Source organism: Mercenaria mercenaria, chromosome 13 (genome assembly GCF_021730395.1).
Source record: "Mercenaria mercenaria strain notata chromosome 13, MADL_Memer_1, whole genome shotgun sequence".
Lineage (NCBI taxonomy): Eukaryota > Metazoa > Mollusca > Bivalvia > Venerida > Veneridae > Mercenaria > Mercenaria mercenaria.
Window position 1 is genome coordinate 35194142 of NC_069373.1, and position 15522 is coordinate 35209663.

At 33.8% G+C, this 15522-nt stretch overlaps 1 protein-coding gene across 5 annotated transcripts in view; it reads left to right on the top strand.

Moving 5' to 3' along the window:
• Positions 1-15522, top strand: part of LOC123530427 (uncharacterized) — a 69428-nt gene that overhangs the window by 43017 nt on the left and 10889 nt on the right. The window lies entirely within an intron of this gene.

The following is a 15522-nucleotide window of genomic DNA, read 5'->3' on the forward strand; positions in this document are numbered from 1 at the left end:
ACATCATATTCATGCGCAATAATTAATGATATCTGAAGTTCGAAACAAAAACACTTCCATGATAATAAATGGTTGAGCAACAATAGTGTGTTGTTTGTCTTGTAGTAATTAAGCATCAAAGTAATCAAAGCATTTAGTAATTTTGAACCTTTCGTATTTTTTGCACTTTTTTGAATAATTGATAATTTTTCTTCTCCAAGTTTTCATCAGTTAGCGATGTATTTAGGGAATGAAGAGATGTGTGTGATAATAAGAGTGCTTAGTGGTTTAAAAAATGTCCAGAGGTTCCCCAGCGACATTCAAATAAAGAAGAACCTGTCAAAAAAGTTTGCTGTTACAAAAGGTCGCCATTCATTTGTATGTCTGGTGTAATAAATTAACAAACATCTTGTACCAATAAACAGAAATTGAAACTAGCGTAATTTGTCTTTAGAAAACATTAAAGAGGACGTTTCTCGTACATCAGTTTCCATTATAACCACAGAGTGTTTATATGTTTTGTCTGAAAAGTATTTCGATTCACTGTGCAGTTGTAACATATTTGTAAAAAGGGTTTCACGTTATATAATTTGTATATCATTTTTAACATTTAAAACAATATTAGGTAAGTATGAAAACGTGTCAGTGGTAAATAACAACGGTCTACACAAACATTCATATTATTGGAAGATTCCAGCACGTCTTAGAACAAATAATATTACCAGCAACATAAATCAAATTCACTAAACCAACCACAGCTTCTTACGTTTTAGCTCACCTGTTACGAAGTGACAAGGTGAGCTATTGTGACCGCTTGATGTGCGTCGTACGTCGTACGTCGTGCGTCGTCCGTCGTCCGTCAACAATTTCTAAAAAAATCTTCTTGAAAACCACTGGACAAAATTACACCAAACTTCACAGGGATGATCCTTGGGTGGCCCCCGTTCAAAATTGTTCAAAGAATTGTTTCATGCAGAACTCTGGTTGCCATGGCAACCGAAAGGAAAAACTTTAAAAATCTTCTTCTCAAAAACAAGAAGCCCTAGAGCTTAGATATTTGGTGTGAAGCATTGCCTAGTAGACCTCTACCAGGTTGTTCAAATCATGACCCTCGGGCGGGGGTCATATGATTTTACATAGGAAAATCTTAAAAAATCTTCTTCTCAAAAACCAGAAGCTTAGAGCTTAGATATTTGACATGTAGCATTGCCTAGTGGACCTCTACTAAAGTAATTCAAATCATGACCCCAGGGTCAAAATTGACCCCGCCCCAGGAGTCACTTGATTTTACATAGATTTCTATAGGAAAATCTTCAAAAATATTTAAAAGATAAACCAGAAGGCCTAGAGCTTAGATATTTGACATGTAGCATTGCCTAGTAGACCTCTACAAAAGTTGTTCAAATCATGACCCCGGGGTCAAATTTGACTACGCCCCAGGGGTCACTTGATTTTACGTAGGAAAATCTTCAAAGATTTTCTAAAAATAAACCAGAAGGCCTATAGCATAGATATTTCACGTGTAGCATTGCCTAGTGGACGTCTACAAAATTTGTTCAAATCATGACCCCAGGGGTCAAAATTGACTCCGCCCCAGGGGTCACTTGATTTTACATAGGAAAATCTTCAAAATTTTTCTAAAAATAAACCAGAAGGCCTAGATCTTAGATATTTGACCTGTAGCATTGTCTAGTAGACTTCCACAAAATTTATTCAAATTATGACCTCCGGGGTCAAATTGACCCTGCCCCATGGGGTAACTTGATTGTACATAGAAAAATCTTCAAAATTTTCTAAAAATAAACCAGAAGGCCTAAAGCTTAGATATTTGACTTGTAGCATTGCCTAGTGGACCTCTACAAAAAATTTTCAAATCTTGACCCTTCAAGTCAAATTGACCCAGCCCCAGGGGTTACTTGATTGTACATAGGGAAATCTTCATAAATTTGCTAAAAATAAACCAGAAGGCCAAGATCTTAGATATTTGATATGTAACATTGCCTAGTAGACTTCTACAAACTTTTTTAAAATCATGACCCCCGGGGTAAAATTGGCCCAGCCCCAGGGGTTACTTGATTGTACATCGGAAAATCTTTGACATTTGAAACATGTAGCTCATATTACTCAGGTAAGCGATAAAGGGTCATCATGACCCTCTTGTTTTTGTTTGATTTTCAATTATGATTTTAAAATAAGTCCTTTAATTAACATGTAGCTTACAAAATTGGATTTTCGTTGTCCAACATCCAGTCCACGTGAAAACTACAGCAAGTGGAATTTAATGCATTTTATTCAAATGGCCTATGTCTGCGTTCTGTTGGGCACAGTTCCCGCTCTCACCATGTTGATACCACTAGGTCAGCTAGTCACCAAGCAAAGTGCCGTTTAGGGCGACTTTACAACAGTCTGTTGAAAGTCCCAAAAGGCTTAAGTCAATGTATATGCAAAATTAACAGATCTATATTGCATTCCCTAAAAGGCAAATTTTGGAATGTGACAAAAATTGAAACAATGTCGGACTAATTGTGTGAACGTCTTATTTTTGGAAATTATTGTCCTTGTTATTTAAAAGGTTAAGAATAATATCAGTTCAACTAGTAAACATTATCAATGTCAAGGTCTTTTCAGCATTTCTTCTCTGCATTCTTTTGCTTTAGAATGTCCTCGTTTAGCGTGTTTGGTTGCAGATAATTCATTGTAAACGTTCTAGCAATAATACCTCGCTGTGAGGGTACCTTTATATTATTATAATTTCCCTTACAATAAAACATCTAAAGAGCTATTTAATTTACGATATTAATACCATTAATGCGTTTTAATACTGATAATTAATGCAAAATATCTCGCCGAAAGACTAAAATATAATTGATGGTGGAGGTGCATTTGAGATTAATAATGCATAGTGACGTATCTTTCGGGCAGTAATTAAAGGGGACATGAAAGAGGAGTGAAATTTGATTATGCAATAATTTGTCATTTGAAACATATGGATGGTTGTTTATTGAACATAATTGTACGTCCAGTGGTGTTGCGTAGAAAAACTAGGTGCATGCATTACTTTCAAATAACGAAGTTAACTTAATGTGTAAAAACATATGATTACTGCTTTTCATTTATTAATATCGAATGTAAGCAATTATAATTAAATTGACAACTGTCATAAAATTTCGTCTAGATATTTTCAAAATATATAATATTTAAGTAGCTTGAGCGGTTAATGCTATAAATATAAAAAAAAATCAGATTATAGTTTGAACATTTACGAAAAGTACAAACGGTTGATTATGTGTGAGAGGCAATATAAGGAAATTTGAAGTTATATTTCAAAACAGACGTTCAGTCATTGGCGAAAGCAGTATATGGACAGTTAAATTAATGTTTTGAATATCTGCCAGGAGCACGAACGAAGACTAGCCTAGTTCTTATTTTTAAAGAGTTGGACAATGCAAAATTGTTGGAAAAAAGACCAATTAAAACATAATATGTGTTTACCTTCCTAGTAATTTCACTTAATCAGATAAAATGTTAACAAGTCATCGCGTTAAACATAACTAACCAAGTCTGTGGTTATCCATCTTCAATCGTTGGGTGTCCGTCTTTTTCTTCTGTCAGCATCTTCTCTGAAACCGTTTGGTTGGCAATCAATAAAACGTAGGCTGAATGTTTCTTGGAGATTCACCTCCAAAGTTGTCCAAACGGTTCCGCTTGGTTAGAAAGATCTTCATCTCCTCCTTAACCGCTGTTTCGACACAAACACTCTACCAAGATATCGAACTATTTCGAGTCAGCAAACCCTAACCATAACCCTCTACTAAGACTGTTGCAATAATGTCGATTTGTCAAAGACATAGTTTCCAGAGAACGTGATCATTTATCCCAAAATGTTTACAGAGGAAATTAAAAAGATTCTTGTCAGAAACTGTTGGCCCGATACTACAATGGTCGTACAGAAATGATTGTTTGGTGAATCTCTTTCAAGATCATTCAAATTAGTCTGATTCGTCAAAAACAGGACCATCAGAGAGCGTGGTCACTTTTTCCTATATGTATTTAGTGTGAATTAAAAAAAAATAACAGTGGAAACTTCATTTTTTTTTCTTCTTACAAACTATATATCCGAATCTAAAATGGTCGTACACAAATGGTCCTCCGTTACTGTCTTCCAACGTTGTTTAAATGATTCTGATTCATTTAAAACTTAATCATGAAAAGGCTCGTCACATTCCCCTATATGAATTCAGCGTGAACTTTAGAAAGTTTCTTGCAAGAAATCTGAACTGGTCCTAACTTTGCATCAATATTCCCTAGGTAACTCTTTATAAAGTTCTTCCATATTAATAGGGTTCGTCGTCAGAAGAAAACACACAAAGACACTAGAAAATAAAAACATGGCCGCCAGAGCTGAAAACATAACATGGCCGCCAGAATTGAAAACAAAATAAGTCAAACGTCATCTTCTAAAACTCTAGTCAAATTTCGAAATATCTTTAAGGTGACCCTCTACCAAGATTGTTCAAAGAATTCTGATTTATCAAAAGCGCGGCCTCCCGTTAGAGCTAAAATAGTAAAATATTCAAACGGCATTTCTGTACTGCTGACCCGATGTTCCTTGGGTGATCATCTACTAAGACTGTACAAATTAATACAACTCGTCACCCCCCCCCCCCCGCCCCCACGCCAACACACACACACAAAAACAACAACAACAAAAAAACGCAACCGCCATGGCTTGTTGGTCACTTTTCCCTAAATTATAGAGTGGACACTTCAGAAAAATTGCCAAACACTGCTAGCCTGATTTTAGAACGATTTTACACAAATGTTGCTTTGGTTAAAAACTAAGAAATGTGTGTTTGAGACGGGTCTAGTATTCCATATATGGCTCTTTGAAAATCTGAAGGTCAGTTTTAAATTTTATTTTGTAGAAATATATCTTGTTATAACTGTTTGATTTTTTAAACTCTGGTTAGAGATTCGGGGCCATCTTGACCCCTAGTTCAAACATACTAATAGAAATATCATGACAGAAATATGCTACTCTACATTCATTGCGTTGAAGTCTGACATCACGATGGTCCCTCACCGAGCCGCGCATCAAACCTTTTGTTTATCGTAGGATATACAACGCCTGATTTCATTATTTGTTTAGCTGACAAACAAATCTTGTGTTAGAATTTCTCTTAGATACTTCCTTGCTTAAAACTTAGTTTTCTACAGGGCACCGATATTTGGAAACAGGTCAGATTGAATGTAATTTAGGCTAACTGGAATGTGACGACCTTTTTGTCCACTTGAGTAAAAAGCGTCTAACGAATTAGTAACAAAAGCCGGCTGTTTGAAATCATATACATTAGTAGTTTGTTCAATTATAAAACAAAGCGCCACGACACAGGGTGTTATTTACATTGAGATTTTATATGCATAGGAGTGAAACTCCATACCCCACGTGTTGATTCTTCATTGACAAAGTTTTAAAAAAATTAATTGGGGGAAAATTCCTTAACAAAGATTTTAAAACTTCACATAACGGAGTCCTTTATCTGTTAATTTGACTGGAAAATGTGTCCATTTTTCAATTATTGATGTCCTTCGTTTTTTTGAAACTATGTGAAAAGTTATATGATTTACGACAAATAGGATCTCTTAATTAATTTTATCTGATATGACATGGCCTTTTAAATCTATTGATTTGAAACATTCGAAAATTTAATGATAAAATTCAACACCGTTAATTGATTTTATCTGATTTTTTTTAAAATCATTTTTTGTTGACGTGTACCTTTAATTTATGAAAATTTATAATTTATGATCCCGGGTTCAATGACTTGAAAGCGGGCCACGGTAGGCTAATACATAGGTGTAAGAACATCGTACAGAGGGTTGGGGTACAGGGGCTGCCTGAGCCCCGCCAACTGAAAGGGTGATGGTGTAACATACAGTTCTGCACCCCCACCCCCACAAACATTTTTGGCCCCTAAATTTTGTGTCGTAGAGGTATAGCACTTTAAGGTATTAAAGCGTACTTTGTACAGAAAATACAGATTAAATAGTGTGTTGAAATTTGGTTACAGCTTAGGGAGGTTGGTTCCCCTACACCTCCAACAACTCTGAAACCTCTCCTACGCCAACTTGACATATACAGATAAGCTGAAAGAACTGTTTTCTGCATTCTGTAATTGAATTAAATAAAATGTACATACAAGAAAAGCCAGTCGGTTAGAATAAATGCAATCAGTTTGATATTTATAATGCCATTTCATAATGAGATCTTTTTTTAAAGATATCAACAGAGGTCTACTATCCCTAAAATGTTTTCTTAAACGTTGTTTGAGTCTCCTTTGAAGTAAGTTTGGTTTAATGGAACTTTAAAAATACTTCTGTCAATGAAACTATAGAATATTTTAGTTAATTCAATTGTAGTATATAGTAGTTAATCCAAATGTAAAATTGATGACAGCTATCCAGATAGTAAACGGGAAGTCTTTGGTTTCATTTTTTTTGATCAAACGGCGACTTTCCTGTTTTTGACGTTGAAGAAGGAGCACATGTGCCTCTCTGGAGATGATTTCAGACTCGGACGGGCACCTTGGTAGAACCACTGATCTCCTGTAGGCCAGCTTTAGGGCTTCCTTACGTGAAAGATGCCCCATGTGGTTCTGGGACGATCTGTGTATGAAAAGAATTGGAACCACTGCCTTACCCTTGCATGATCGTAAGAGGCGACTAATAGGGTCTTAACACTTGGTTTTGCTGTAACTCTGTAATTCCAGCAGGTATACACATTTTGATTCCATACCTCATGTTTTTATTTCGATGTAAATGAGATGTGGATCCAAAATTTGTAGTCCTGTTTGGCACCATATAACCTATACTGTGTTGATGCGCCGTAAAACCCAAATAAATGAATAAATAAATTACGTGAAACAGTGGTGAGGGACAAATGATTTGAAGCCAGCGACCTTGACCACTCTGCCACGAAGACCCCTGATAAAGAACTGGGTCATGGGTTGATATAAGTAGGCAGATAGACAAAATATACATTTAAATAGTTCAATTAATTCTAAACATAACAATTAACTTGATTTGATCCTGTTGAAATAAACTGAAAGTTTTTACGCCAAGATATGTATATGATGACAAAATAAAGAAAATACTTTACTAAAATACATTTATGAACTTATTATTTGCAAGGAATATATGATACTCTACTTTTGCAAAAAATAACGCAAAAAAAATTGTATGATTATGAAACCATGCCAAATGAGATCATTTCTAAATGTTAATGGCCTATTATTACTACTTGGGCTGAACAATAAAGCAGTGGGTATTTGAAAGACGTATCGGTGTATATCTTTGTAACAGGTCATAGCACAATCTAAAACTGTTAGATAAATATGTTTTCACCCAGACAGTAGAAACAAAAAATGTAACATGAGTATAACTAAGATAAGGGTTAATTGTCGCCAATTTGTCACATTGTTTAAACTTGAAAAGTTTGTTTTTTCTTAAAATTTCTTTTTTTTTAAAAACATATTTCTATTTTTAAAACATGCTTTTATTTAATTACCACGAAGCAACACTGGAGAAAAATGGTGTGTCTTACGCTTCATAGATTTGTTTATATTTTGCAAAAAAAACCTTGAAATATAAGATATCGTTAGATATAACATGTGGGTTTAGTCGTAAGCCAAACAACGCTGGAAATATTTACTCTAGCAATCTAAAAAAACATGATATAGAACTTTATAAATCACTACAGAATCTTCAAATCATCAAATAAGTAAACTAAAAATGATTTTACACCAAAAAATCGCTATTTTTTATTTGTTTGATTAAATTATTAATAGCCGTAGTATCAGATATATTAGATATTGCACATCGTCAAATCTTCTAAACCAGTACACGAGATATCATTTGATCACACAATGGTATAAGCGAAACTATCAAATATTGTACAAGCCGTTTAACCTTTTTTATTTCACATTTTTGACGGTATACAAAAAGTGCAATGAATTGAATTAAGCATAAAATTGTAATTGTAACAGAAAAAAATCTACATGTTGCATAAAAGCAAAATAGAGCGTTTTTCTTCAAACATTCAATCGAATTCACAAAGAAATATTTACAGGTAATAACTGTTGCACAAACCGGTGTACCTTAACAACCGTTGAATTATTCTTCAGTTAGTTGACAAGAATTATATCACCATACATGCGCTACCATCTTAAATGTGGTTTGACTTAGTCAGATTATCGACTTCACAGGGTAGTTATCAGTAAATATCAAATATTGCATAACAAATAAAATATCTTCTATTTCAAGAAATCATATTGCTTTAGCTAATTAAATTGATTTAGCCGGGACTTTTATAGCAAGAAAGTGAATGACATATGTATTTTACTTAGTATTTAAATTCTAAATGTAACCAGCTTACAGTAAAGAACACTAAATGCAAGTTGATACATGCTAAATTAACTGAATTGTTATTCCTTATAGACACCTGGGCTGGTATTCATAAAGCTCCTAAGGGCAAATTTTCCCTAAGGGACTAACTAAGGGAAAAGTTCCAAAGCATTTTGTGGACAATCGTCGGGATAGTTGGAATGTCTAACAATATTGTCACATTCAGTCTGGCATAGTAATGAAGATTATCAATAAATCTTATAAAGTCTACACTTTCCTTTTGTGCTATGTTGTTCAGGAAATTTTACAAAGTTAAGGATTTTCCTAAGTTTTCTTCTTAGGAGATTTATGAATATGGGCCAAGTACTGTTTACTTTTTGTCTTCTTAACATGTATCACAGTAAGCTTGAGGGATCAGATTGGGAGAAGCAGGATGTGTCAGGATTTTGTTATTTTTTCTTGAATTTGTAGCAGATTTGGTTCTAACAGTCAGGAACTGAAAGATATATAGCTTCCTGGTCTTTCTTTTGATACAGATGATCATCAAAAAGCGCATGTATACTTGATGTACATGGTAGTGTTATATTAAAAGAAAGGGGAATATTTGTTAAAAGATTTAGGCAAAAGTTCGGTCCTCGAGACTAGTAATCACAACGTCAGCGTAATACATCAAAATATCTTTTAGAGTGTCCTTTTTGTTTGCCTTTCGACTTTTGTAAACACTCTTAACATCCAATTTTAAGACATTATGCGCACTGAAGATATGTGAGGCCCAATAAATACAAAACATGCGAATGAGCAGATTAAGGCAGTGGCAAACTTTGCATTGGTAGATAGTGTCGTGAGAGACGGAATATTCTGTTGAGAAAAGTTGAAATAAAACTCATTTAAATCTATAAATGATATATATTATATTTGCATATGTCTTGCAGTTTGTATTAATAAATAAAGTTTTATAGATATAAAAGTAAAACAAATAAAATCTGCCGTTTTTAAAGTAACCAATAAAAAGGTTAAAAAAATACACTGTACGTGAACGATTATTATATATATCTACACATTACAAAGCATGCTTCGTATGGTAATCTTTTGTTGGGGTTAACTTCACAGTTATGGGTCATACTGTATATGGTGAAGGAAGACCCAGCATTATTTCAGACGCGGACCGGCACCATGGTATAACCACCGGCCTACACGCTGGTCAGCTCGATGGCTTAATTGGTATGAGAAACAGACACATGTTTCATGGGTATCATCATAAAACCACTGCCTGAGATATTTGAACTGCATTTTTAATCAAACAGAGTGAGTTTTCAACAACCTTATGATTTACACACGCCGCATAAAATGTAACAGCAAATTAAGTCAAAGAGGCACCTAAAGTACTCCTAAGTTGCATTTTCCCCCATTTTCCGATTTTATTGCTTTCGGAGTAATGGTGTGTTTTACAATGTGTCCTCATTGTTACACAACATCGTAACGTTTGAAGAGGTTTAATGAAATCTGAAAAGTAAAACTTTCTAAATCTTTTAAACAATGATATACACACGAATTAAACGTTATTTACGAAACGGAAAATACTTGAAAACTTATAAAACAGCGGTTCAAAAACATCTGCCGCCTTTAAGTATGTACTTTAATAGTGTATCTGTCTGTACTATTTTACCTTAATCTCATGTTTCTTTATGTTACCTCTTATTGAACTGGAATATTTAAATAAGTGCTGGTAAAATATAATATATTCGTTATATTTATTGTAGAGTTGACATATCTATATAATGCTACTAATTTAGTACCATTTTTGAGTCATTTTGAATTTAACGCAATTCATTTGAACTTTCAGTATTATCGAGCTAATTTCATGGTTTTAATTGCAGCAGAACAACATTATAATAAAGTTATGCCTGTGCCTTCGTACTATAAAGATATGGACATTAAAATAAAAAAGGAAGGAATGCACGCTATGCTGTCATTCTTTATGAGTAAGGACTTTCGCGTGTTTAGGAATTAATTGCAGTGTGTTTTAATCGAGAATACGCAACTCAATTAAAATTAGTGTTAGTTTTTAATTGTGTATTCATTCCTTAGACCTCATGCAGGGTTGGTCAATGTATTTGTACCTACAAACCTTTCTCAATTACAGACTGGTTTTTCTAATGTGCATGTCAATTGCTATTTCATACTTCCTATCGATTTGGGGGCATGCATTGTATTTTATTGAAACTTTAATTGTATAATTGTAGACCAACTTCCATCTAAGAAAACTCCCACCACGCTTAATTCTACTTTAGAGGAAAAACAACCGATCTATACCATTATATGTCTTTTTGAAACATTTTAATTATGGTTTTACGTCTTTAATAAACATGCCATTAAATAAACGACTTTAGATATGTTATATCTGTGTTTAAATTGACCGTGGGTAATTTGAGGTAAAGAGACAGAGAGAAAGAATGATACTAACGACGGGTATGCGAAAGGTGTATAGGGTGTACTTCGTGGTATGTCTATAGCTCTTCATTCATCAAGGTATTCTGAATTGTGAAACGTAACCGTAAATGTTTGCTATAACACAGCAATAACTATATCTCTTCAATGACAAAGTTTTGCTTCAAAGGGTCAAATGGTCATTAGTATTATTATTATTATAGTATACCTGGAGAAACTTGTGTTGGATTGGTCAAGGTCATAGAGGCCGTCTAACACCAGTTCTAGAGTCTTTCTCAGTCTGTAGAAATTACGTACGTTGTATTTCATATATACCTTTAGCAGTATAGTTTATGGATAACCATAACATTCCAGTCTCAAAGGCTAATGTCATATATACATGACAACAGAAAATACAGGTTGCTTGTTCATGTCATCACGTTTTGGGAGATATTACCTTTCAGTTAATTTTGTCGCTCTTTTAGGCTCTAAAATTGAAAGGTTTATGGCAGTTCTTTTTTATATAAATACCCAACATGCAAACAATAAATGCCATTAACTTAAATTTGAGCCGGGCCATGAGAAAACCAACATAGTGACTTTGCGACCAGCATGGATCCAGACCAGCCTGTGCATCCACGCAGTCTGGTCAGGATCCATGCTGTTCGCTTTCAAAGCCTATTGCAATTAGAGAAACTGTTAGCGAACAGCATGGATCCTACCAGACTGCGCGGATGCGCTGGCTGGTCTGGATCCATGCTGATCGCAAAGCCTCTATGTTGGTTTTCTCACGGCGCGGCTCATTTATTCATGCAATTACATATTTGTTTTGGTATAAAGTTCAAAGCTATATAGCGCATATAAATATATCTGTTTGACAGGTAAATGAACCGATGTTAAGCAATGGTTTCTAACATATGATGAATGGTTGGATACCATTTTAATACTTCAGAGAAAAATGTCACAACTGGAGAATTTATATTTTGTTCTGTTTTGATTCTTTGTTTTGTTTCTCGCGATTTTTTTTCACCCATAAATTACACAGACAATGTGGCTTCTTGGTCTAGTATTCATGAGCTGTATATCTAAATAAAAGATAGAGAATCAGATTAATTACTTTCTGGATTTGTCAATATTAAAACTAAAATATATCAAACGAAACGTTCCTTTGTTACGCAAATAATAGCATATCTTATTTGCTCGGGTACAGGTCATCAATTTTATTCTTTTTTCTCCATGTGTGGTATAGCTGTAAATAGTTTAGATACATATTTACATTGAGACGGTCTTGAAGACTTAAACACTTGATTCTCGGCGTAAGTACCTTCATTATTACACGTTGTGTGCATATTCTCAGCATGCTATCACATATAACTGTCAAGTGTCGTAATTTTTATAACCCACAACTGAAGACCATTTAAACCATCTTAAATTTGATCTTTTTACATCGTTTAAATGTGGGTTGCATTTCAGTTGTAATTGATTAGCAATTAAAATTGCGTTCTTCAAATGTTGAAGTTAAGGTAATTAGCGCAGTCGAGGTCAAAAGGTCAAGATTGTTTGTCTGTTATCAATATATAGATTTAAACAGATAATTTGTTTATGAACATATATTCAACGTTTAAACGGACCCCACTGTTTAGCTCATTAACTGGTGCGCTGTCTTATACACATATACGACGTTTTCAAACGTGTATAAGATTTTTTTTTTTGAATTTCAAACAACTTAGAGCTAACATGTTTTTACTGATGAATTATTTCTGCGGAATGAGTATGTAAGCACGTGATACTAGGTTAATACGAAAGTATATCAGAAAGTCTTGAAGTTCAAGTGATTTTTATTCCATCCTATACATTTCACGGAAAACAGGCACATTTTCACCCGGTGACAAGTATCATTAAAAAATATACGTTTGAACTTACATGTAAGTGAAAATGTTATAAAAGTAGTCTCTTATAAAATATTGGTAAAAAAAAAATGTTCGTTGATGAGGTACATTCCAGACACATACCCCCGCACAACACGTGTAAACTTAGTATATATAGTTCAAGAGTCTATAAACATTTTATTATTATCTTACTTTTCAAGTCAGTTTATTTATTTATTTGGGTTTTACGGCGCCAATGGCGCCAAACAGGACTACAAATTTTGGATTCACATCTCATTTACATCGAAATAAAACATGAGGTATGGAATCAAAATTTGTATACCTGCAGGAATCACAGAGTTACAGCAAAACCAAATGTTAAGACCCTATTAGTCGCCTCTTACGATCATGCAAGGGTAAGGCAGTGGTTCCAAAATCAGTATGATGTTATGTAAAATTGTTTATTATCTATATAGAAAAAAAAGAGAGTACATTTAAGACAAATGCTGAATACTAATATCACATAGTGGATACTTATATCTGAATTAGTGACTAATTGCCCAATTACAGCCTATCATTAGTACTGTGCTCTTAAAACTCGTAAAAGCATTCTATTTTCGTTGCATATATTATGTCTCGTTAAACTGATTTATGTTAACTTTCGTTGCCTTCTTCAATATAATTATCAAACGTTATAATAAAGAATAAATAATAGATTGCTTTTCCATTCTTATTAAACTACCAGTTCTTTAAAGAATAGTCAATCAGAATTTACCATTGTAATAAAAGAGGTAGATGGGCAGATAAAAGAAATTATTTTTGAGAAAGTTTATATCTCATCCAATCTTCCGAACATGGTGCATTGTAAGTGGGGTATATAAGAAAGGATCGGAGTGTGAGCGTATTATACTTTACTGACATTTGGAAGAAATATGATCATAATGGAAATTCACTCCATCAAGATATTAATCAAAATTCATTATAATTCATTGTAAACTAGTACTGAACACAATATAGTTAAAATGTAAGCTGATATTTTGTTTGGAATAGGGTTTTTAAAAATTTAAAAACTGTGCATAGTAATTAGTAATGAAAAATGATTTAGACTTTTAAATGAATCGTGTGTGATTTTTCATTAAGTGTGGTATGACGTAGAAAAACTATTTAAACTTTCAGTCAAAATTTTAGAATTTTGATTGTTGACATAAAATTTTTGAACTGTATCTTAAAGGATTAAATCTCAGTGTTGAAATGTGTGAATGTTGACATAAAGACAAACTAGCGATTAGAGAAGGTTTATAACAAAGTGAGTGTCATTTCAATTTGGTCGACAAAAGAAGGGGACAACGAACAAATGCAAAAGATTACAGCCACTTTAGATGGGATATAGTTCTCGTTAATGCTGGAGTGAAAGCTGAACTGGTTGTAAAATGACTTGATATTTGGAATAATTTTGATTAGCTAAATAATTAATGGAAAGCATCATTATTTTTAAAGATATTAGAGATTAGTAGACAAGGAATTCCGGAATGTCTGTAATCATCACAGTAAGGGTAAGAATAAATTCTGTTGAATATTTGATATTTTCAGTCCATTCTATTCTTTATTAATGGTGTATAAGTAATCAGAATTCTATAAGCATTATACAGGGAATTTTTAATCAATTATATTTCAATCATATTTCTGTGATTGCACAATGGTTAGGTGAATGTTTTTGATAAAATATTGATTATTGTACAGTTTAATTCAAATATGCACAATATATTATTTCAGTTGCATAATCTGCTTTGTCATACAGGATTAAGGATAATTGAGCCGCACCATAAGAAAACCAACATAGTGCATTTGCGACCAGCATGGATCCAGAACAGCCCGCCCATCCGCGCAGTCTGGTCAGGATCCATGCTGTTCGCTAACGGTTTCTCTAATTGCAATAGGCTTTGAAAGCGAACAGCATGGATCCTGACCAGACTGCGCGGATGCTTTTCTCATGGTGCGGCTCAATTATGTTAGTTGCAATTATAATTGCATCTATTTTAAATGAAAGTTGTTGAAACGGTCATGATGTGTAATGACGTAATACTGAATGACATCTTGTTGAATATGAATAAGATATCGAATTTAGTAAAATATAAATGTTTTAGAGAATATAACTTCAATTGAATCATTACGAAGAACTATACAAACTAACTTTGATGAAAAATCTTGTAAACTGTTTTTTTCCTGCAAACTAATAATGCATTTCAAACAGCTCTTCATCAGAGACAGAATGAGGTGAAAAAAGTCCCATTACAGGAAGTATGATTTTCTTTCCTTTGTGAAATATGAAAACATCTATAGTACTAAATAAGCAGTATGAAAACAGTCCTTTTATAAATTAATAAACATCAATCATTATATGGCATGCTCTTTAAAAGTACAGGTTAATAGAAGTGACGTCAATCTATCGCAGTTATTTTATAGGTCTGTTTTACGAAATATTAACAAGATAGGTATATGTGCCGCACCATGAGAAAACCAACATAATGCGGTTGCGACCAGCATGGATCCAGACAAGCCTGCGCATCCGCGCAATCTGTCAAAATGCGGCCAGCATGGATCCAGACCAGCCTTCGCATCCGCGCAATCTGGTCAGTGTCCATGCTGTTCGCTTTCAAAGCCTATTGCAATTAGAGAAACCGTTAGCGAACAGCATGGATCCTGACCAGACTGCGCGGATGCGCAGGCTGGTCTGGCCCCGTATCTACAAAATATTTTCCGTCTCAGCTGAGTTTGATAATGAAACTTTATTCCTCATTTATAACTAAATAGAATGTTTAAGACTAAATTTTAAGTGAATAAATGT